The sequence below is a fragment of the Apium graveolens genome, unplaced genomic scaffold (assembly GCF_009905375.1).
Source record: "Apium graveolens cultivar Ventura unplaced genomic scaffold, ASM990537v1 ctg5841, whole genome shotgun sequence".
Taxonomy (NCBI): Eukaryota; Viridiplantae; Streptophyta; class Magnoliopsida; order Apiales; family Apiaceae; genus Apium; species Apium graveolens.
The window spans coordinates 14,973-23,357 of NW_027419121.1; the positions used below are offsets into that span (position 1 = coordinate 14,973).

General features: G+C 38.2%; 1 long non-coding RNA gene across 1 annotated transcript; it reads right to left on the bottom strand.

Annotated features, from left to right (window-relative positions):
* Positions 1-402: 402 nt before the first annotated feature.
* LOC141702886 (uncharacterized) lies at positions 403-1,610 on the bottom strand. The gene is made up of 3 exons (XR_012567285.1): positions 1,509-1,610; positions 1,310-1,387; positions 403-448 (listed from the first exon to the last, which is right to left on the bottom strand). It is a non-coding gene; the product is annotated as an uncharacterized LOC141702886 (long non-coding RNA).
* Between the last annotated feature and the right edge of the window lie 6,775 nt (positions 1,611-8,385).

Here is an 8,385-nt window from a genome sequence, read left to right on the forward strand (position 1 = left end):
CCTTAAGTATCGCTTTATAAAATAATCAATCAAGTAAGGGTGTCCCTTAAATGAATAAACCAATATTTCTCGAAGTTTAAGTCAAAATCTCAATCGTTCGCTTGATATATATATTACGCGAACGTACTTTGTTTATCGAAATAGAAATCTTTCGCGTTCGGTTCTCTCCGGAATTAAATCGTTATTAAAATATTTCCGACTCCCATTATCCTATATTATATTTGAAATACGTTTCAATTTCTCATACTCGTGTAAAACGAAATTTGTTTTCGTAAACAATCGCATAATTCGTATGCATTGATATCATAGACAAGCATATATATTTGAACTGTAAATCATGACATCAATATCACAACAGTATATATATAGCATGGATAGTATGAGATAGGGTTTCGAAAACTTGCCTCGAGTAATCGAAGTGGTATGGTCTCTGGTGTTTGGTTGGGATCTATAAACAAGAACCAATGGTCTAAGTTAGTACGTGATTAACGTCTCGCTTTTATTAAGCAACTTTCGCAACTACTCAAGTATAACGAATCTCCGATCATCATATTCTCAACACTTATATTCTCGCTTTATAACATGGTCGAGTTTTGAAATCGATCGTTCGCTTTAGAAAGTCCATTTCGAGTTTTAAGCTCGAACGTGAGAAAACGCGCGTCAAAACTAGGTTTTTATGCGTTTCTCGCTTACGCTCTCTTTACCAAAACATTTTTATAAAATCGAAAAATTAATATTTTCTCAAAATTCTTTTTGGACATTCTTCTCTACTGTCATATCCATTTTTCATAACTTTTCCAGAATCTCGAAATTATTTTAAGTCCTTCAAAATCACCATGCAAGTGGAATTAAGTGCAGTTGGCTAATCGCAGAAATGTTTTACACTAAAACGACCATAACTCCTAAACCGTAAATCTCCTCATGATGATCTACACATGTATAGAAACTATAAAACAATCTCTATCTAGTCATGGCCAGTGGTTTTCAAATTTTAACAATTTTCATGGCCGAATGTCCTGCAGAAAACAGATCAAGTGCAAGAATGCCCAAACTCAATTTCTACTACTTGATCTTAACACAATCACTACCTATAACCATCATAAATACAAGTACTTCTCAAGATCCACCCATATGAACCTTATATGCTCTATATAGTACCACATACATGGATTACAACTCAACATCTCAAGTCTTTAGCAAGAACATAATCAATACAAACTCAAACAAACACAATCCTTTGGATCTTAACACTACAACAAACATAACTCTTAAATTCAACCATAAAACCTTAAAAGGTTGAAAGTTATACCTTCTTGGATACTAGGAAGGTTAGTGCTAGGATGATTGAGGCTTGGTTTGCTTAGAAAACACTTAGAAGGGCTAGATCCTTAAGAAACAAAACAAAGAAACAAGTTAAAATTTCGGAGTTACCTTTTAGCACCTCATTCAAACATTTTTATAAAATTGAAAAAAATTAATTTGAGGCTGAAATTTGGTACGAAGATTACCCATGATATAGAAAAGCTATGGTAAAAATTTCATGATATTTGAATGCGTATATTTTGAGTTATGAATTTTTCTTTCTCCCTTGCTCAGAAAATCCGAACTGCTGGAGTGAAAAATGGGAGAGCTTTAAGTGAGGGAAAAGGGGTTGTTTTCTTTTGTGGCTAAAGTGTGGGAGTGTACAATGAATATATGGGATGTATGCAGCAGATTTGACAATAATTTGGAAAAGGTATGGGTTGGTTTGATTGTGTGGTGAAGTGAGAAAAGGGAGAAGTATGGCTTGTGTACTTATTTGTCTCCCATCACTATTCAACACTATTCCACTAACTATTCTAGTTAGCTTCTAATCATCTAGTTACACTCCTAACTACTAGTTAGGACTTGGTTATGCATGGCCAACTTGCATGGGATTTAATTTCTCATTCGTTTATTTATCGTAAATGCAATCGTCGTTCCATTCCGATAGTTTCCACGTATAACGACTTGTTTCGTAGCGATTTCTTTTATCGCTTATAATCCTATAACCAATTCCATTCCTTCTCTTGATCATAGAAACACCTTGATATATTATTTATTTCACGTAGTATTCCCGGTTCTATGCCATTCTTTACGGATACGAAAACACGTAGTATAATTGTGAATCTTCGAATTCCGTCGGCTTTTACATTCACTTATTTTCCTCGATACACAAGAATATGATCTCGGATTCTCAAAATTCCACTATTCATTTTATGATGATCCCCATACGTATTACTTAATTAGCTCAAGTTATTATTCACAGAAGTTTTAAAATATTACAAAAATCAGGGTTCTTACAGTCTCCCCCCCTTAAAAGGATTCCGTCCCGGAATCAACTCACAAATAGATGGGGGTACCTTTCTCGCAGGTGGCTCTCTAATTCCCAAGTCGACTCTTCGACCTTGGGATGTCTCAATAAGACTCTGAATAGCTTGACACTCTTGTCCCTGAGTACTTGCTCTTTTCAACCAATGATTTCAACTGGTTTCTCAATGTAGGACAGATCTAGTACTTACTCATGTTTCACTATATTCTTGGTATCCGCATTATACTTTCTCAACATTGGCACATGAAAAACACTATGAACCTGTTGAAGGTTTGGAGGTAAAGCCAATTCGTATGCCACGGTTCTATTTGTCACAAAATCTCAAAGGACCCATATATCGGGAACTCAACTTCCCTTTCTTTCCAAATCTCATCAGTCCTTCCCATGGTAACACTTTCAAAAATACCTGGTCACCCACTTCATACTCTCTGTCTTTTCGTGCTAAGTCGGCATATTTATGTTGTCGGTCTTGGGTTGCCGCTAAGCATCCTCTAATCAAATCAACTATGTCCCTCGTTCTTTACACCAAGTCGGGACCTAGTAACTTTCTTTCACCAACTTCATCCCAGTACAAGGGTGAATGGCACCTCCGACCATACAGCGCCTCATGTGGGGGCATTTCTATACTCGCATGATAACTATGATTATAGGCAAACTCTATCAAAGATAGGTGTTCATCTCAATAACCTTAAAAATCAATTACAAAATTTCTCAACATGTACTCCAATGTCTGAATGATTCACTCACTTTGTCCATCGGTTTGGGGATGGTATGCAGTACTCACATTCAGTTTGGTTCATAAGCATTCCTGAAAGCTCCTTAAAAAAATCTGGAGTTGAATCGGGGATCTCTATTAGATACGATAGCTACAGAGACTCCATGTCTTATCACAATTTCCTTGATGTATAGCTCTGCTAATCTATCCACCATGTAGGTTTTCTTGATTGGAAGAAAGTATGCTGACTTGGTCAGTCGATATATAATTACTCATATTGCATCACTGTTAGCCTTAGCTCGGGGAAATCCTACCACAGAATCCATGGCTATTTGTTCCCACTTTCACATCGGAATTCCTAAGGGTTGTAGGAGTCCCCTCGGTCGCTGATGTTCCACCTTCACTCTTTAACAGGTCAAACACTTACTGACCCAATTGGCCACGTCTCTTTTCATGTTGGGTCATCAATAATATTCCTTTGGATCTCGGTACATCTTGGTACCTCCAGGATGAATTAAATATCTAGAATTATGTCCTTCGCGTAAAATTTCATCTTTTAATTCTCGAACATTCGGAATCCAAATCCGGTTCGCATACCTCATAATTCCCTTCTCATCTTTCTCACATTTGACTTATTCTCAGTCAAAGATTCTCACTCTTCATTCGTCTTCTCTTCCTGATAATGTCCCATCTTTTCTAACAATTTCAGTTTTAATTTGATCTCAATTAGTCCATCAGTCCCTTTACCAGTGACTTCACCTCTATCTCTATCTCCTCGAGTTCTCTCACTAGTTCCTCCGGTGTTGTCAACATCTTGAGTCTCTCTTTACTACTAAGGACATCGGCCACCACACTGGCCTTCCCTGGGTGATATAAATCTCACCGACATAGTCTTTTATTAACTCTAACCATCTCCCCTGTCTCCTATTGAGTTCTTTCTGAGTAAATATATACTTAAGGCTCTTATGGTCAGTGTAGATCTCACAATTTTCTCTGTATGGATATTGTCTCCAATTTTTCAAAGCAAAACTATTGCTGTTAATTCTAATTCATGAGTAGGGTATCTTACTTCATATTCCTTCAGCTGCCATGAGGCATAAGCAACCACTTTCCCATGCTGCATGAGCATGCATCCTAATCCTTTATGTGACGCATCACTATAGATCACAAATCACCCTTTCCATCGGGCAATGCCAGTACGAGGGCTATTACCTAACTTCTTTTCAATTCCTGAAAACTTTCCTCACATTTTTCATTCCACACAACCTTTTCCGTTTTGCAAGTAGGCCTAATCAAAGGTCCTGATATCTTAGCGAAATCCCGTACGAACCTCTCATAAAACCGGTTAATTCCTAAAAAGTTCCTACTTCCGTAGGTGTGGTTATTGTTTCTCATTCGAATACTGCCTCAATATTGGTAGGGTCAACTAACACTCCTTCACTGCTCATCAATTGTCCTAAGATCTGAACTTCATTTTGCCAGAATTCGCACCTTGAGAATTTGGCAAACAACTTTTCTCTTCTCAATGCTTCTACCACTATCCTCAGATATTCCGCATATTCTTCTTCCATTTTAGAATAGACTAAAATATTATCAATAAAAAAATAATGACGCACACGTCCAAATACTTTTTAAACACTCGATTCACAAAGTCCATGAAAGCTACTAGGACATTCTTTAGCCCGAACGATGTCACCAAGAACTCATAATGTCCATACCTCGTGCGAAATACGGTATTTGTTCCCTGTTTTAATCTTCAGTTGGTGATATCCCGTTCTTAGATCGATTTTCGAAAAGTGTACAACTCCTTCAAGTTGGTCAAATGAATCATCATTTCTAGAGAGAGGGTATATGCTCTTAATAGTCAGCTTATTCAGTTCCCTATACTCTGTGCACAATCGCATACTGCCATCCTTCTTTTTGACAAACAACATTGGTGTGCCTCATGGTGACATATTAAGTCTCATCATTCCTTTGTTCAACAGTTCTTGCAACTGTGAAGTCAATTCTTTCATTTCAACCGGGGTTAGCCTATATGGGGCTTTTTGAAACTGATGTCGTTCCTGATGCTAATTCGATAGCGAACTCTATCTCTCGGTCAGGTGATAATCCTGAAAGGTCTTTGGAAAACACATCCTCAAATTCGTTAACAACTGGTATGTCACGTACATCGGGGCTTCTCTCTTGGTACCCGCCACGTATGCTAAATACGCTTTGCTATCTTTCCTCAATAATTTCTTCGCTTGAACAATATTCAAAAATTTCTGGGTCTGACGCTGACCCTTAATCACAATTTCCTTGCCGTTCGGCATTCGGATTTTAACTTTCTTTCCTTTATAATCAATCTGAGCACCATTGCTCGATAACCAATCCATTTTTAAGACCACACCAAATTCTCTCAGCCTGAAAGGAATTAAGTCAAACTTAAAGTCCTTCCCTCCTAGTTCCCACTTGCAGATTAGATGAATCTCATTAATTGGAACAACCTCTCGATTCACTATTTTTATTCGCAATAATTCTCGCGTTGGAATCACATTAAGTTTTAACTTGGCCAAAAATCTCGCGATATAAAATACTTAGTTGCTTCAGAATTAAACAGAATATTTGCAGTAACCAAATTGAGTAAAAGGTTACCTGCTATCACGCCCTAGCTGGGTTGGGGCAGTTGCTAGAATAATGTCCTGGTTGGTTACAATTAAAGCACCTCAGTAGCTCTTTTCCCACATTATATACCTCGGGATGTTTCTCCCCACATGACTTATGATCTGGTAGGGGTGACCGAAACTGGTTATGAAACGTAGTCCTATATTGACCACCTCCCTGGGTGATACTCTTGCTTACCGGTTCGCTAAACCCGGTACCACTGCGCGTTTGGACACCGCTCCCCTCTCAGTCCTAATCAGAAACTTCTGTTATCGCTCTGCCGCCTTGGCTTCTGAACTCCTCTTCTTGCTCTCTTCCTCTTTTTGACCTTGCTCACTCTCTGCCTCTACAATCGAGGCCTTTTTGCACATAGTCTGTTATCTCAAGTAATGACACTCGGTCCTGAATTCATTGTTTCAGCCCTTGCTGAAATCTCCTTGCCTTTTTCTCTTTCATGTTCACAAACTCCGGCACGAATCTCAACAGTTCAATAAATTTGGCTTTGTACACAGCCACTGACATCTTATCTTACTTAATCTCTAGAAACTTCAACTCCATCTGAGCCTCCATAAACCTGGGAAATACTTTTCCCCATATGGTAATCACATCAGTCTCCAGGGTTCCTTTAGGTTCCCACTAATAATTTGCTTCTCCTTTCAGCATATAATTGGTGAACACAGTCTTTTGCGTCTCTTCTATGGGCACTATCTCAAAGCTCTTTTCCATTTCTTTCAGCCAAGCTCTGGCCTTAACAGGTTAGCAATCCATTGAAATTTCTGGGGGTTTTAACAACTTAAAGGCCTTAAAGACATTAGTAACTGGAACATGATCAACCTGGGTTGAGGGTGACAATTTAAATTCTATCGAAGAAGATTCATAATTTGGTCCATGGGGTTTCCGCTCTGGCCTTCCCCCTCATTAGTATCCATAGTTTCTTCTTCATTGTAATCCTCTAAGTCGAATTCATTATATTCGACTTCCTCGTGTTCTTGGTTATTTTGGTTTACCAATTCAGCAGGGTTTGCTCTAGTTTCCCAATATGTCGGGGTGGCATCGTTATGCTAATATAAAAGATCACCAATATAACATTATTCGCGTCTCTACTCATTATGTTAAAGTCGCTTAATAACTCGCTTTGTCACAAATACATTCTTCATTCCTCTTTAGTTACTCGCAACGTTGTGCCCACGCACCTGATTTGATGTGTTAACAAAAGATGACATCTTGTCGAGAATATACACGTAGCTCCTAGTGACATCCCAATCTTGAAATTCTGCATCAGACTTATTGGTCTTCTCCTCCAGTAGTTCGGAGCTTGCTGCGTTGATTGCAGGAGCATGAAACTTTTCAGAAATTATTCTGTCGATTCTCGCTTTCCGTGCCAAACCATAATGGCTTAACGGATGAAATGATTTCGTATTATCGCATAGCATTCTCATCTTGGGACACGTTAAAATCTTCCTTATAGGACATAGATTCCTCAATGGTATAGCGAATACCCTTCTTGGTAGAATCGTTGTTCGTCATGTATTGAACCCTTATTATCGGAACAATACTTTCAACCAATTCAGGTAACGTAATAACCATAATAGTAAAAGAATTAAACATCTTGATTCTTGCCTAATATGTCTCCTCAAGGACACTCTATAAAGAGCTATGAGTGGCAAAACTCGGGTTTTCCAATCAACACATGGTATTGGGGTATCGTCTTTGTCCCGCTTTCTCCGGAGAGTTAGCTCCACTTCTATATCAACATTATAAAAAAATCATGTACAATTTTCTCCTTTCCACATTCTGTCGATCTTAAACGATTCCATCAATTTCCGTATAACACTTCACATAAACACTTCAACATAACTCCTGGTAGTCCATCAACAAACTCTATTGGCTCAACCAATGGACTCTCTTTCGCATATAACTCTTAGAAATCTTTTCTATGAGTGCTACAACTCATTCTCTTCCCTTAATGTTGGCTTTTCAATCAACTGTTAATAACTCAACCAATGCCTCAACTCTTAAGGCTAAGGTCCCCTTGGGTACTACCGTCGCGACTACTCCATAGTAATTCGACTACGAACTCGATGAGAGTTCTTGTTAACTTTTAGATCCTCAGTCTACCCATTTTACTCTTACTGTTTCCAAGACTTATAACCTTTGGCTCTGATACCATTTCTGTAACACCCCCAAATCCAAGGTCGTGAATTCGGGTTGTTACGATCACTAAATAATTCTCTTTTCACAATATTACTCGACCTTTTATTCAGACTCACACACACACAGGTTATATGCTTGGAAACATTATTAAATAAATCATTTCCACTTATCTACCTGACGGGGCTGGCGCACAAAAAGCCTACGGAACTCACGAGCGTTCCTTACCCGCCTAAGGACAACAGTCCGGGTCTGATCCATGCTGGTAGTCTGTTGTGATATGATATATAAAAGCAAGGGTGAGCATTAAAGCTCAGCAAGGTATATATCCCCATAATTAAGTATGTAAGGATAAATAAAACCAATAATTATACTTTGTATCTCCAAAGCGTTCTGAAAGTTTATATGCTTATCAAATTTATAAAATTCTCAAAATCAACTACAATAGTATATCCACTGAATACTTGTATTCATCTCCTTCTCAAAATCATTGTATACTCGTACTCATTTTATTTCAAAATCTCAA